We start from the raw sequence: 16,316 nt of genomic DNA, 5'->3' as shown, positions 1-16,316 counted from the left end.
TCTTTTTGACATCACCATATGATTTGGTTGAGCTGCTTTGAAAGGTGTACTCTCTAGATTTTAGAGAAAACGGCTGGCAGGAAGAGACTAGGCTATATACTCCGTGATCATTCATGCAGAACGCCCAAAAGTCAAAAGAGATGCAACCCCCGGATGGTCGGGCGGAATTCTCCCTGGTGGCCGTCGTGAGTGGACGTGCAGCACAAGCCCCCACGCCAGGTCCACACACCCACACGGACGAAACATCCCACCACCACCATCACCAACACTCACACCCAGGCGCCACAATTAACCACTACCATCACAACCAAAATCAGGCCCGAACGAACCCAGCACATTAGCCCAAAATAATAAGTATAAATAAAGTTTATATAATATGTGACCCTGCACCTCAAAACAAACACAAAGTCGCCAGACATGAATTTTTAGTTAAGACCATAAATTCTGAAAGAGCAGACTTTAAGCTTTGAAATGATGTATAACTCAAATCAAATGGACTCTCCTTACCTATCTAAATATTCTAAAGAAAGCACAAACTCAGGAAAAGTGTGAACTGAGAAAAGAGGCTTTTGAAGTACAGTGTCTATTCAAGCGCTTAATCTTTACCAAACCGTGCTGGCTGTGCGATGAATGGGACAAAAAACAGGAAGTAAACCACCAAAGTAACAACAATGACAGGATTATCAGATTATACTGAAATTGAGCATGCCTCATTAACACATTCTGTTCATAATCAATGCCAACTTCAAAGCAGTAGCACTATCCTTTCAACAGTTATTAGAGTTGAAAGTGGCGCGTGTGGACAAGGTTTTTCAGAAATGACAAAGGGATTCTAAAGACACACATAATCCATTATTCTACCAAAAATGTTCGAGATAAACTGCTAAAAACACACTTTCTCGCCCGTTTTATGATACCAAATTTTAGCATAATGTAAAAGAAGACCCGCTCTTTCAGAAAATATGAAAAAGTCAAGTTCGGCTAGGTTGACTCATTTCACTTATTTTCAGTCCTCACGCAAAATCAGTGTGTGCGACTTTATGTTCGTTTTGAGGTGCACGGTCACATAATTATATAAACTTTATTTACATATATGTTTAAGTCTAATATAGTATACGAACCCAGCACGTTAGCCCAACATAATATATATAAGTAAAGTTTATATATATATATATATATATATATATATATATATATATATATATATATATATATATATTGCATGTAACATGGACAGTGGGTTTTTATATACGTATAATGTCTATTGTTTATGTTACATGAAAATAAACAATTCCACTTCATAACAATATACACATCAGGTGCGAGTTTCTTCACTTTGTCTCCCTCTACAGTTCATATAACATTATCTTTTTCACATAATTATACATGATTACATTATATGTATATGAAAACCCACAAAACACCATACATAATGATTATTGTGTGTAACACGCAAAGCCAGTAAGTTGTTACCTGCTATATGCATATCTGCACAGACATATAATTCGCAGAAAAGAAAAATATGTAACAGACTCGTGTCACAGTATCGTAAATGGATGTTATAGAATGTTACCTCTGAATATTCCTTTACATAATACGAAAATAAGCGCAACAGTTACAGTCAATAACCACAAAGATATAAATGGCATCCACAAACAAATTTCGATATGTTGTATTCTAAATCAAGATTATAGTCTGCGGCCAAAACCAGATTAGGAGCCTAAGTTTATTAGTGTTTATTAATGTTCTTTCACGATTTTTCCCCATCTCGAGGGTGTCGAATCTGGATGATACAGTATTCTTACATCCTTCAGCGTTTTGAGATATCCAAAAAGGTCAAGATGGTAGGAATGTATAAATGCTTGTATCTTTGGGCGCAATAATTTTCCTCACGGTGATACCAGGGAACATGTTGTTGCAAGAGATTGGTGGTAAAGACGCGTCTTTACTTATGGCACTTGAAAGTCAAGGGACGGTGAAAGATGGATATGATAATGTTCTTAGAACTGTTATAATTATAGAGTGAGAATTTTATTCTGTGGCTCTGTAAACCGCTTGGCTACGTCTGAACCGCTTTCAAGACAATTTTAGTTCAATCTCGCATACAGTTGGTGAGCCCGTCGAGACTCATGCCTTGAAGAGTACCACCGTAACGTATGATCATTCAATACCGTCGCCAGACCCAAACTGCTTGACCGCCCTCTGTTGTTTTGACGGAAACAGTCAAAATCTTCAGCCTACCGAAATGAACAACGCTGAAAGATCGGCCCGTCTTGTGGTGTCGTTGACCTACATGTTTAGTAATGATATTCTTGTGAAGTGGGGCCTATTAGGTGGATTAACGTTGTCTTTAGTAACGAACCATTTGTCGCAAGATAGCATCTCAGAATGTGTATTGCTGTTGTTTTTGTTATTACGGCCTGCTTTATTTTAGGAATATCATTTCATTGCGTTGTCCAATAACACATTATCTCCATGCTGGCATGGATAGCTTCGTAGCATGTATATTATACTGACTGTATGCCGAAAACATTACGTATTCATTATTTTTGAAACAGTAATATATTGCCTCGATGTAAAGAATAAGATAATGGAGTTTTACACATTCGGGGGTACTGTGGCATAGTGGATAAGATTCTTGACGTCCTGAGTTCGAATCCCCTCAAGGTCCTGTTATACCTCTCCTTGGGCAAAATGTTTTTACTCACCATATCCCTCCCGACCCAGCTGTATAAATGGGTAGCTGGCAACGCTATAGGGTAATGATAATAATGGCAGAGTCCTCTGCATGGTAGAACAGTGGCAACACCAAAGAGGCTACCCTGGATGAAGAAGTCCATGTGACATTGGTTTATTTGGAGAGTATAAGGCCTTCTATTTTCTCTTGTATGACTGTGTGCGTGAGTGGGGGGGGGGGGGGGGGGGGGACGCATTGTCCCATCTCGTCTTGTTACCCTATGGAGTCTATATACAGATGTAATTCTCGTTTAGTTAGCTCATTATCATAATTTGTCAGAAAGAAGTGAAAATGTTTGTTTTACTATTATATTTGTATAAATTGTATATGCACACACATTATTAACAAACACACAGGTAAACATATTCCACTTTTGCTTGCTCAAACGTTCACAAGGAGTATTTGCCGTTTCAAAGGGTTTCTTCTGAATTACATTCTGTTTTAGAAAAAGTTCAAAATGTTGCGATTGTCACTTTTGTTTGCCATTGTTTGCTGTTGTGTATTATGTTATTAGTTTCACTTCCAGCCATAATCATCATAATTACATCTTATTTCCTTTCAAAATCTTAAAAAAAAAACCTCAGCAAGAGCAAGTGCAGAGATACAAGGAATTACATTCATAAAATAGCAGAGCAGCATCAAATACAAGCTTTGATTAGTTAATGATCTCTCTACTTCTCAACATAGGTAATGAGTGTCAAAACTACTGATAGGGTTAAATTTGTGCACCCGTAGGAAAATATCGAAACAATCCTTGAAGAGTTTTATTGCAAAATGGGCTAAGCGCCATATCTAAACACTTCAAAGTAAGTCCATCATCAGATAGATCAAAATTAAACCTTTCCAATATTACCTCTCTTGTAACATAACAAGGAATATTCTAGATGTTATGATCCAAAAATATCCTGTATTTTCTTATTATTTTCTCTGTTTAGCAGCTTTAATCGCGCATATCTCAACTTAACAAGAATGGAGTTAGCTGATTTTGCGATATAACTCTTCAATTGCAAGTACTTATTTTGAATTGCCTTAAAAATTATTCTATCTGTTTCAAGCTGAAACATGAGAGAATAACATGCGTAATCGTCAACAGCAATGATAATGACGACAAAACAAGCAGACACACAAAACAATACAGACACACAGACACAGATACAGATACAAACACAGCACCCAGACACACACATTGACACAGGTAGACACACAGAATGCACAGGAGCACACACAGCTCAAGTTAACACACTACGCGATTCCGTATAGGCCCCTACCTCTATCGAAAGAATAACGTTGTCATAATACCGACAACTTTCACCTATTATCAGTGTTATTCCGGGTTAGTTATGACGCTACAATAGAGGCTCTTAGAGCCCCCCTGCATTATTGGACCGCCCCTTAGCTTCCCCAGAGTAGATCCCGCCAAAATCCATTGGCCATCTGCCATCATCATGCAGTAAGTCCTGTGTACGCTGCTGTTGTATCGTCTGCCTGTGTCGAATGTATACATTAAAGGACAGTTTCAAATTATTTCATGTATAGCCCGAGTGGAAAATGCTATCAACGCATTGGATTATGCCGAGTATCTATTTCATTCTACATTCCACCTTGCTTGGGGGACATTATTTGTGATCCGTCACCACAATAACCTGATAACGTGGCCGGACATCGATTATCAGATTTGGTTGGTATTGAGGATGCCATGAACTTATGTCTATTATAAGTTTTCCAATTACAAGTGTTTTCCTCTTTTTGCCCCCAAGAAACCATAAACAGAGTTTTGGAGAAAATAAAAACGGCTCTTAAATTTTGACGTACAGTAAGTGTAGAGAATCTTTCATTTACATCCATCCAGAAAAATGTAAACTCCATGTCCGCACGCTAAAACCCGCACTAAATTTCATATCTGAAAATATAGGCTTTCATAATATCATTCGGTACATACGGCAAAAAAAAATCTTTATAATATATTTGTGTATAGCAATTTCTTATTTCTTTATAGCCAGCTCGGTACCCTGTAATTTTCCTGGCTTTAATACATATTACTCTATAAAGGTAATTATTTACATTCACGTTGAAACAACCTGCTTCAAGGAACATCAAGCATGGTGACAAGTTACCATCTCCAATTTACATGATTGCTGCTTTTTCCAAAAGAAAACATCAAAGTCCATTCGAATGCCACAGATGTATAATTTTATTTCTAATACTGACTCATTTATAAATCTATTTCCACAGTTAAAAAAAAAAATTATATTCCACTTACAATGTCACTATCTCTTTTAATCGATACTGGGCACCGGCCTTGTTTAGCGCTATAGTGTCATGAAAGCAAAAACCGACAGAAAATATTTCTATCTTCAAGAAGTACGTGTCTTTGTAAGCTGCTAATCATGATTAACGGAATCATTGGCTTCCTAGTATGGCAGAGTGATTCTGAGTCGAACTAGCGATGGAGACATTAATGATCGGAATGAAATTTCCTTTAATGTTCTCATGATATCTCTGTACCATGTAGCAAACAGACAGAAATGCAACAGCTGCAAGAGCTGGTGCCCTATCCCTCGCCTCATGTCGCCTCACGTAGCCACGCCAGGTATGCCAACCCGTGGCGCCTAACTCATTCACCGACAAAGGGACACCAGTCTCTGAATGCATTTTCACGTGCGAGCTGATCGAAAAGAAAATATGTAGGCTAGACTCTGCCAACTGTACGGAGTTCGGCAGGTAGCTTAACACAACGGCGTGAATAATCGCAGCCCTGTGAAAGTCGTTCAACAATGTCATACCCTCAATACTACGTAGTTTATCCGTGGTGACGTGAACTATTCTCTCCCACGGTAAGTTCCCCTCTCCTTCTCTCTCTCTCTCTCTTTCACCCTCTCACCCTCATTCACTCTCTCTTTCTTTTTCTCTTGCGTAATCGGATAAAGTCGAAATTCCAGGTCAGTACCCCGAGCAGTTTTCTCGAGAAGGATTTGTGCACGTGACAGTAAAGAGTTTCTATTTGTGTGCAAATATCCCGCTCTCAACGGGGGCGAAAAAACCCGAGTAAATAAGACGACTAAACTTACCGTCTGTCAGTTTGCTAAAAGCATTACAGAACACACATGAATAATGATACAATATACAGTACCTCGACGTAACGACGTATTGAAAAGATGTCTCTACTCCGGTAGCGAAATCTATAATGTTGAAATGCCGCAGCATCAGATCACTTTGCCCTGTTTTAGTGGCAAAAGGCTCTCACTTATTACATTACAGCATAACACAGAATAAAGATAACACAGTTTTTGTAGATTCAAATGCATTACTTGGAGAATAGTACTCATAAATATATGCAAAATATACATCACAAATGTACTCTGCAAAAAGTGTACATGAAAGGGCAATTTATGACTGATAAGTTACAGAACTTGGAGCTCTTCGATTCACTAAATAAATTGTTTCAATGAATGAGACCGTGATAAAAAATAAGAAAAGAAAAAAGACTCACTTCTGTTTCACTATAACAACTGGTAAAGAGATGGCTAACAGTTTCGTGAAGTTATTGTAAAAGATCAGTTATGGTTTTTTTTTTTTGAATTGGAATTATTCTTAAAAAGGTTATAAATGAGACTTTTTTGGATAACATTCTTGCTTGCAATATCTTGAATCTTTACTTTTATATTTTATTCTTTAATACTTTATTTCAACTGTTTAAGTTATTCTTATGGTTCATTTTTACTTGAATAAGTCGAGCGGGCACACAACGGTACAAAATTCGTCTCCTGTGTTTCAGTCGTCTTAATGGGATGACTCTCCGCGTTATCTTGAACATCTCGCCCCGGATAGTGGTCATCCAGACATACTACCCGAGTGAAGCTAACTCATGTGGAATCAAGACATCCATGTCACCTTGGAAGATAAAAATCTCACCTTCTTCTTTTACAGTTAATCTCTACTTGCAACATAGACGACATCTAGACCTTACATCATGTTAACTCTGTCTAGGGTCGACGGCGGTTAAATAATGGTCACGGGATTAAAAAAAAAACATACTCTCTAAAAAAAAATCGAGTGAAAATGAAGGGTTTGTTTACAAAAACCGATAAGTCCATTTTTGAAGATTTTGAAGTACGATCGCTGTCATAAAGTACAAAATAATACCTTTAAAATGATATATTGGTCACTACATATAAAGGCATAATTTTGAAGTTATGGTCAAAAGAAGCAAAAATTTTCTTATTATTCTCTTTATTTTTCTTGACCTTAAATCGCAAATATCTCCATTTGGCAAATATGGAATTATCGGTTTTTTGCAAACAAACTCTTCAAATATTCACTCTTGAAAGAGTGAATAACAAAAAAGTGTGAATTTAGAGCGAAATTGGAGTGAATTTTGAGGTTCATTTTCACTCATTTTGGAGTGACCTCAGGGATCACTCGAAGATTTTGGACTGATCCCTGAGGTCCCTCTAAAATGAGTGAAAATGAACATTTTCACTCAAAATTCACTCCAATTTCACTCTAAATTCACTCTTTTCTGTTATTCACTCCTTCAAGAGTGAACATTTCGTTCGGGTTTTTTTTAGAGAGTATCATGTCAAATCTTTTTATTCTGTGCTAGCTTATCGTCAACGAGATTTACACTAGAAAAATAACGCGCATGAAACATGGTGCACCATTAATGGGCAAAACTTTAATAAGATGTATAAAGGAATATTCAAACTAAATAAACATTCCTTTTCCTGGTTTCAATTATATCGTTCACTTTTATTTCACACTGTTTGGGTGTTTCTTGTTTGTTTCTTTGTTTGTTTGTTTATTTGTTTGTTTTTGGACAAAATCTCGATGAGATGGTTAAGTTGCCTTTTTCATGTGGCATCCGATGTCTCACAATGATACAGCAATATAACATGATATCATTGTCAGTCGTCTTAAGATTTAATGTAAGCTATCTAAAGTGCTACAAAATTCCAGATATTTCATTATGTCATTCCCGTGTCTCTTTTTCTGATTATAAAGATATATCTATAAAGATAAACATGAGTGATTTTTCTTTCATTTGTTTTTCTTGATAAAAATGATCTTATTCCGGAATTTAGATAAGGATACGCAGCATGAAATCAGTTAGCAATAATGCCTTCTAAACATCAATGTCACGTCAGTGTGTTTTTTTTTTTCACTCTTTGGTAATTTGTTTCATAATGCAATACCCTCGTGACTAAAAGGTTCGAGCTCTACTAGAAAACAAAGTGAATAACCCGGAAAAGAAAGGAAGAATGTGGGTCATTGATTTATGAGTTAAACTGCTTTTGAGCTTTTAATTGAAACGATGTATTGAAGCATGTTTATAATCATGTCATAAGTACAACAAAACTTAATAGCTTGTACTACAGATGATACCAGCTACAATGCGTTGTCAAAGATCATTCAGATCAAAGGTGGGAAATTAACATTCATCATTTTGATATATGGACGAACTCTCAAGGTTAATGCATGCAAATGGAAACGTGGAAAGAAAGTCGATATTTCAACTTGCAAAAGCCATTCATACAGCTCTCTGCAAATTGATGAGGATGTATATGTCAAGCTTGTCGTGTAAACTGAGGTGCACGAGATTAATTTTCGACTTATTCGTTAAACAAATGCTGTTGAATATTCCACACACATTCTCGTCTTATGGCAAACCTCGTGCCATAGTATACCATGGAATTCTACACTCAATGTTACTACAAACATTTCAACAACATGAAAGAAAGATATTTTTTCCGAGGGGTGAAGGTTCAGGTGCGAGTTTCGTCAATTTTTCTAATAACATGTTTGTCAACTCAGTCAATTTGATTTCTTAATAAGCTATCGCTTTGCTAATCTTGTGCTTTCCCCTATGCTACGGCTAAAGATGATCCACCTTAACTACATCATACGGCGACAATATTATCACAGTAACCTAGTTTCTCCCTTCTTGATTTCACTATAGCCGTACAACTCTTGTTGAGTGCATTGATTTTTCATCGGCGACACATTAAATCGTAATCCAAATGTAATTTCCAGGGCAGCGGGTTTCTTGACGTTGTGTTACCAAGCCACACGACTTCGCTCATAATGAGTACCGGTAGATTGATATTATCAACGGATCGAGGGCGTAAACAAAATGTCTTCCCCCACCGACTCCCATAGTGTATTGTGGAAGGTTAATGGCATTTAGATCGTACCAACTGACAGGGACGACATGTTTGATTCCCATTTAGTGGCGCCGGTTTTTAATGTTCACTTCAGCTCCATTTCGTTTACTATGTCATTTCTATGTCAGTTCAGTACACGTGGTTCTGTTTGGAATTCTCAGCAGCTGGTGCCTCGATCTGGCTACAATGAGAAACCTGATTGGGTGAGGGCACTATAATCGCTTGACAGAATACGATATACATACATGTCCACGATATGTCTAATATTGCCTAACGGCAGAAAATGAGTTTTCAGTTGCACTACCCCAGTACACATAGTGAGTAGAAGGCAGGTGAATGGGCTCATATCTACATCAAACTTCCATACCACAGTGTTTTACAAACTCTAATAATTATAAGCAGGGCATTTTTGTCGTGCTATGTTCATTGAGCTTGTTAGTGTCCTGTCTATTGCAGCAGAGAAGAACACGAGCCCACCTATTCCTGTCTCAGGTCAACCTTATGAGTTTAGACTGTTTCACTGCTAACCATCTCCACCAGGTGTCCGAATCAGCATAGAGTGTGCCTTTAAAGCGTCACTTAGATGCGAGTGGTCTCTATGTACGGAAAGTATGACATCACCGGTACATTACAGCTCTTATCGGTTGATCAGCCTTACTTAATGAACACACGGCCTTCCATACTCGTTCACGCTAGGTAGGTTTTGTTTCAACCCCATGAGATACGATCTACCGGCGTGTCTAACGGAAGTCATAAGTCCCCTCACACACACACGCACGCACACACACACACACACACACACACACACACACACACACACACACACACACACCTTTGCACACACACATATTCTCCCTATTTGCTTCGTATATCAATATTGCCACTGGCATAAATTGCAGTGCCCGTGGATATGGCTCAGTCATCAAAACATCAGAGTAGAAAATTGATAGCACAGGTCGCTAGTGTTGATTTAGCTCTCAAGAGCTGAAATCACCAAATACACATGCCTATATTACTGCCCTGTATACCCTCCGTGGCTAACAATTGTTATTATGATTTTGGCAAAAATCAGAAGCAGCAGCATATCGTTGCTACTTTCTTCTAGTCACAGCTCTGTCTAAACTTTACACCAAGTCAATTGTGATACATCGTCCCCACCACCCCCCCCCCCCCAAAAAAAAGCCGCAACAACAGCAACAACACACAAACAAACAAAAATGTCAGGGTAAGTGATATGACGGTACAATTTGTATGGACTCCTTGAGCATATGCTATCAAAATTCCTGGGTTGTCTGTATGTATGTTTGTTTGTTTTTTACTTTAAAAAATCGCTGTTGTAAACACATGCGGCTTACTAGATAAACATTTTGACAGTGGGGTCCCATTCCATTGTCAAGCAAGACTTGATAAAGTAATCACATTATGAATAATTACCGTCATTATGTGGTGCCGACCAATTTCATACAAAATGTAAACTTTAAAGTCCCACACCGCTCTTTGCTTCATGTCATATTTCAATGAAAGTTTGCACTTCTTTACGTTTTGGTTTGACTCTTCTCATACAAGCAAATTTGAACATCCGTTGAATTGAACTTTATCACATTGAAAGGGGAGAAAAACGTCGATAGTGGCGACGAAATTAGAGATGAGAGAAAAAGAAAGAAGGAAAGACAGACAGACAGACAGACAAAAAAGAAAGAAAGAAAGATAGAAAGAAAGGAAGAAAAGGCGATCCTCAAAGACCACATTACGCTGAAATTTCCTTGAATGTCTGAATAATCTATCAGACGCCGATAAAAATTCAATTGCCAGTCATACAAAGGGAATGTGAGAAGCTGAAGCTAACGGTACAGCGAACAGTGTATCACTTTCACTGTAATCAAATGATCGTTCGGTAAAAAAGGATTCTCCTCACTTTTTCGGCTAGCATGAGATGTAAATCATTGTAAAGTGTCACGCAAGTTTTCGCTTGACTGTAAAAAGTTCAGGAGGAAACGAGCTTTCTCCACGACACGATCATGCACCTCATTGTAAATTCATTTTACTCAATATACAGATGACGGAATGAGGCACAAAAAGCGGTACCGAAAACGTTAAAATAAGCATCTCAATTAGGCTTTTAATTAGATTGATGATTATTTTGTCAGTTTCATCATCTTCACCACTATTGCCTTATGTCACCTGAATCAGCGTTAGCGGTGATAGGAGAAATAGTGGTGATGATATACTTTACCATTATTGCCAATCAATTAATAACTTTAAGAAATATCATAAGCATTATTATTTTCATCTTCCATATAAAACTGACTACTGTTTAATGCAAGGACAAACGTCAAATAAATCATGTTTGAAAAAAAAAAATGAAATACCTTGTGCTTCGCTCGCAGAGGATAAGTTCGCAAATGTATTTATAATCATTACATGATGTGTAATGTGACAGTAGAAACGCTTTTCTACAATACTTTCAGTTCAAAAACCAAAGTTCCACTGTCTTTTTCATGATCACTATCATACAAAAATAATATCATAGAAATATCATCGTTGAAATTGTTGGCTAGATATCAAAAAGTGAATATTTGTCTGAGTGACGGAATAACCATATTCAATCGTCTTATACATAGTCAGTTGTGTTGGAATAGTAATTTCGAAAGTACTTTACTTGCGCGATGATACATCTTGAATGTGTCAGTTAGATTTGAACAACTTATGTTAGCCTTTTGCCGTTTATTTGAACATCATCATACAGCACAGAAAAAACAAAGATCAACGATTTAATTTTCTTTAGAATGATCCAGTCACTGATAATGAGATGGGGTTTGTACTCCTTTTAACTTATGATGAGAAAACTCCCTCTTTGGCTTTACATGGAGCCATTTTTAGATCTAATGCAGATCACACAGCTTAGAGTTACCCGTCTTTGAGATAACTTTCATATTTCATTATCGTCCGTGCACAGCACAAAGCAGGGAGAGGATTTCTCTTAAAATAAGAAGACGGAAGATGCAATCCCGCCCTCGGTATATTTCAGTGATTATTTTTGTTATCGCTTTGCTTTCAATTCAAGCTGGCAGTATAGAGTAGAATGACGCCTACAAATCGAACTCAAGCACCCTTACAATCTCAGAACATCTGCTGAGTTTCACGCCAATTTCCTTTCATACCTGGCCGTCGTCTTACTTCGGTTAAATCCTAAATGTCAATGAAAACGACTGGCTGGTTGAGTATTCCACAGTTATCCAGCGCAAAGTGAGTGGTAAATGCTCCACGATGAGCTAAAACAGACGGTGACTGCCTTGGTTGACAAATGCGCAGGGAAGCGGACGGGGTAAGATATTTTTATACAGAAACTTGCTGGCGGCTGGAGCATCTTCACTGATTCCTCTGAGAGGCGCCAGGTAAAACACCTCCGACAGTTTGTGGATGACTCGCAACCTCCAGTTATATGCTATTCTTATTCCAGACTGTGTTTTCAAGGTTATTGCACGTTGAGTGAAGCGTATGTCTTCCATTCTCTTCAACGAGCTCGCCACTCACAGATGAGTATATGGGAAGCTCAGAGGGATAACACCACGGGTTCTCAACCTTGATGTCCAGGATTCAAGTCCGACAGCCGTATTAGCGTTTTGGGGTTACACAGATCATTCGGTTGAATAGATTTTCACCTTATAGTATTCTTTTATTATGAACTTTATTTTTGAGACATGATTATTATTTCTGGCACTGAATAATATCACTCTAATAATAAATATTTGTATAACCTCCTTTGTGGAGTTATTTTGTATGAGCTCCACTGCGGAGACATCCATTATGAGCTCCCTCGTGGAGACTTTATGAGCTCCCTTGTGGAGACTTTATGAGCTCCCTCGTGGAGACTTTATGAGCTCCCTTGTGGAGACTTTATGAGCTCCCTCGTGGAGACTTTATGAGCTCCCTTGTGGAGACTTTATGAGCTCCCTCGTGGAGACTTTATGAGCTCCCTTGTGGAGACTTTATGAGCTCCCTCGTGGAGACTTTATGAGCTCCCTCGTGGAGACTTCACTATGGTATATCTAATATTCTTGTTTGATACTTTTAAGATTCATCATGTTTGATATGTCTGCATTGTCTGGGGCAAATTATTTGTTGCATAGGGCCCCATTTTTTTCTCTCTTCTCTCTTTAAAACACAACACAACAACAAAGATCATCTATCATTGAATGTTCACAAAATTGAAAATAATATCTCTTGTAATTTTTTGTTTGTTTGTTTGTTTGTTCGTTTGTTTTTAGCAAGCGATCTTGCTACTTCCTATCCACAGGAATCGCTGGTATAATATCTTCCCAATATAGGCATCTTGATATCTCAGTCCAAACTCTTATACTTGTTCCCCTGTATGCCTATGTAGGCCCACGTATATAGAATAAATATACACTGTTCAATGGTGCAAGATCATGAAATCATCGGATCCCAAGCCGTGCAATAACATCCCTGACAGGATAAAAACATCACAATTTATTGATCAGTTTAATATTACCCTCAAAACGACTATATTTCATGTTGAATAGTTGAATGATGAAAATGTTGTTGATGATCAATCTGTAGGTGGTATAAACTCTTTCCCTCCATGATGGAGCGCACACGAATATGATTATTATGTATGTTGTGATAAGAAGGGTTCTTCCTTGTTCTTCTAATCGCCCTGATAGTATATTACTTCAGTCAAGACTTAAAGCTTTGGATTACCTCGTTGTCCTGTTTGTATGACATCACAAAATTGGATAGATCATTATTTAAACGCAAAGTTAAAAATGCTTCTGGAGTCTGTAACAACACCCTCTATTACCAACTCCTAAATGAACAGTTGTTTTTTGTTGTTGTTGTTTTTTTTTTTGGGGGGGGGGTGAAAGATGAACTACTAGTGCTTTGATGCCATGTTATATTTATGACTATAGTATTCATGATATGTTTTATTGTATGAATTTATTCCATCAGTGAGAGAGGCATCAAGAGGTAATCAAAGTCAGGCGAATTTCAAAGAATCCAAATAAAGAAACTATTATAATAATAACATGATGATATGATAGTTTAGCAGAAATTAGATAACGTTGAAATTATAGAAATGTCGCAGATTAACCGAAATGCATTGTGATACTCATGATACATTGACTGTAATCGTCTCGCACCGGCACAAATTCTTGTTAGTCATTAATGTCCAACTCCATCTTTCTCTTTGTATCTCTCTTCTCTCTCGTCCCGTATCAGGCAGGAAGAGGGTTTCAATTTTCATTTTGCCGATGAAACCATCGCAGGCTCATCTCAAACAACCTGTCGATGCTATTACACTCTGTGAAAATGAAATAAAGAGAAGACAACAACCCCGAAATTTTGCCTGGTCCTGCTGATTTGTGATTTACCACGTTGATTGAATTCGGTACTATCTCAACGCCCCCAGCTGAGCGATGCCGTGCAAGGAGGATGTAATCGCTTACAGCAATTTTCTCGTTGGTGGGAAAAAGAGAGGGAGAGAGCTGAGAGATTTCTCATTTTCTGATCGTGCTGGAAAATTAAAATCTGGAAACATCGTTCGTCTGCCGGAATAGACGTTATACTCCTATCTCATTCTTTTTCCCTTCCCACATAATTGTTCAGCAAAGAGAGGAGAACCTGGGAGAAATAAAAAATGCTTTTGAGCAGAATTTGGTGCTTTAACCCTATTTCGCTGCTTCCGTTTCGCTGCTTCCGTTGACGCTGACTGAGTCACCCAGACTGGGAAAAACTCCGCCCAGCGTTTTCAAGGCACGATTAGGAACTGGCGTTTGGAAATCGAACATCAATCAAGTAAACTGGCTCAGTTTGTCAAATGATTGGATTTCTACCACCGACCCTCTGCCCCCTTTTTAATCGTTTAGCCTAGAGCATCCAGGTAGTCCTTTCACGCAGTCGTTTACCTTTCCTCGAAAGTGAAAATGAATCAAACGTGTCTGCTTTTTCTTTAGGCATGTTAGTGGTAAAAAAAAGATTCTGTGATTCCGAATGGGATGTTCGACTTGCAACGTCGATGAAGGGTTTTTAAATTCTGATCAATTTGAGAAAGGGAGGGAGAGAGAGAGAGAGAGAGAGAGAGGGAGGGAGACGGGGGGGGGGGGATCAAGAGAAACAGACCATTCTGGTAGACATCTTGACATGAGAAAACAAAATAGTCAGCATCCTAAGAACTACATTCTAACACAGGAGGACATTATTATGTCTCAAACCTATCGTCACAAACTTCACGACATCTACAAAGAGTCATCTTGGCTACAACTCTCCAATGACAGCCTGAATAATTTGATTTTTTAAAGTTTTGTTTTTATTAACAAAATCATGAAAAATCACAACATTCACAAATGATTGTTATAAAATTAGCATACAAATCACAAGAAATAAAGGGAGTAACAATAAAAAAAAAGGCAGAACGAAGATCAAATACATGTATATATATTTCAAGAGTAGAGCTCCGAGACATAGGAAGTGAAGCCACTGGAATGCCCGAGATTTACATGAATAATTTGATTTTAAAAACATACAGGTGATCTAATTTGATTCTGTAGCATTTTGTAAATTGTGCTTGTCTTGACGTTGATGGCGTCATTCTCTTGTCTAACTTACGTCACTAAACACCACAGTACTAGACCTATATGCTATCATACTTATTGTTCTAAGCAGAGTGAACTGGAAAATTCTACAACTGCCTTGATCATCTCATACTTTTGAGTTTCTATCGTCTCATTGTGTTTGACATCTTGATCAAAGTCAATTCGAGCATGGAGTGAGTATTCACTTTAAAGGGATGGTACAGTATTGGTGGAGATGGGAATTGGGCTTTTAACTTTTCGCGAGATACCAAGAAAACACTTATGATGTAGTACAGAGCATACCATTTAAAGAGGAATTCAAAGTTTATTTGATGAAAATCGGGTTTGGAATGTCTGAAACATCCAAAAATAAAGTAAAACAAAGAAATCGTAATAAAGTGTGGGTCCCACACTTTATTAGAATCGCTTTTTTTTTCGATATCTCTGACATTTCGAAACCAATTTTCATCAAATAAACATTGAATTCCTCATAGAATTACGTGCTCTTTCATATTTCACAAGAGGTTTCTCATTATTTCATCAAAAAATGTTAGAAACCTGAAATTAGGTCTCAACCAAAATTGTACGATCCCTTTAAGTGCTCATTAAGAAACTCCGCTAGCACCTCGTAAGCTCATCACATAATCGAATTTCAGTGATGCAGGATGTTGTCTGCACCATGCAGGCAAGATAATACTACCTGCACATTGTGTCGCCATTTTCATGGAACCTTTCCTACCATCATAGAATTACTGTGTAACAACAACAACATTAGAGCGAAGTAAATGATAAGTTTCCCCGCTCTTTTTTTTTCACTATAGTGAG

This window comes from Diadema antillarum, unplaced genomic scaffold (assembly GCF_040938485.1).
Source record: "Diadema antillarum isolate AM-2024a unplaced genomic scaffold, OU_Dant_1.0 seq00001590_RagTag, whole genome shotgun sequence".
Classification (NCBI taxonomy): domain Eukaryota; kingdom Metazoa; phylum Echinodermata; class Echinoidea; order Diadematoida; family Diadematidae; genus Diadema; species Diadema antillarum.
Note: the sequence above shows the minus strand (reverse complement) of the source record.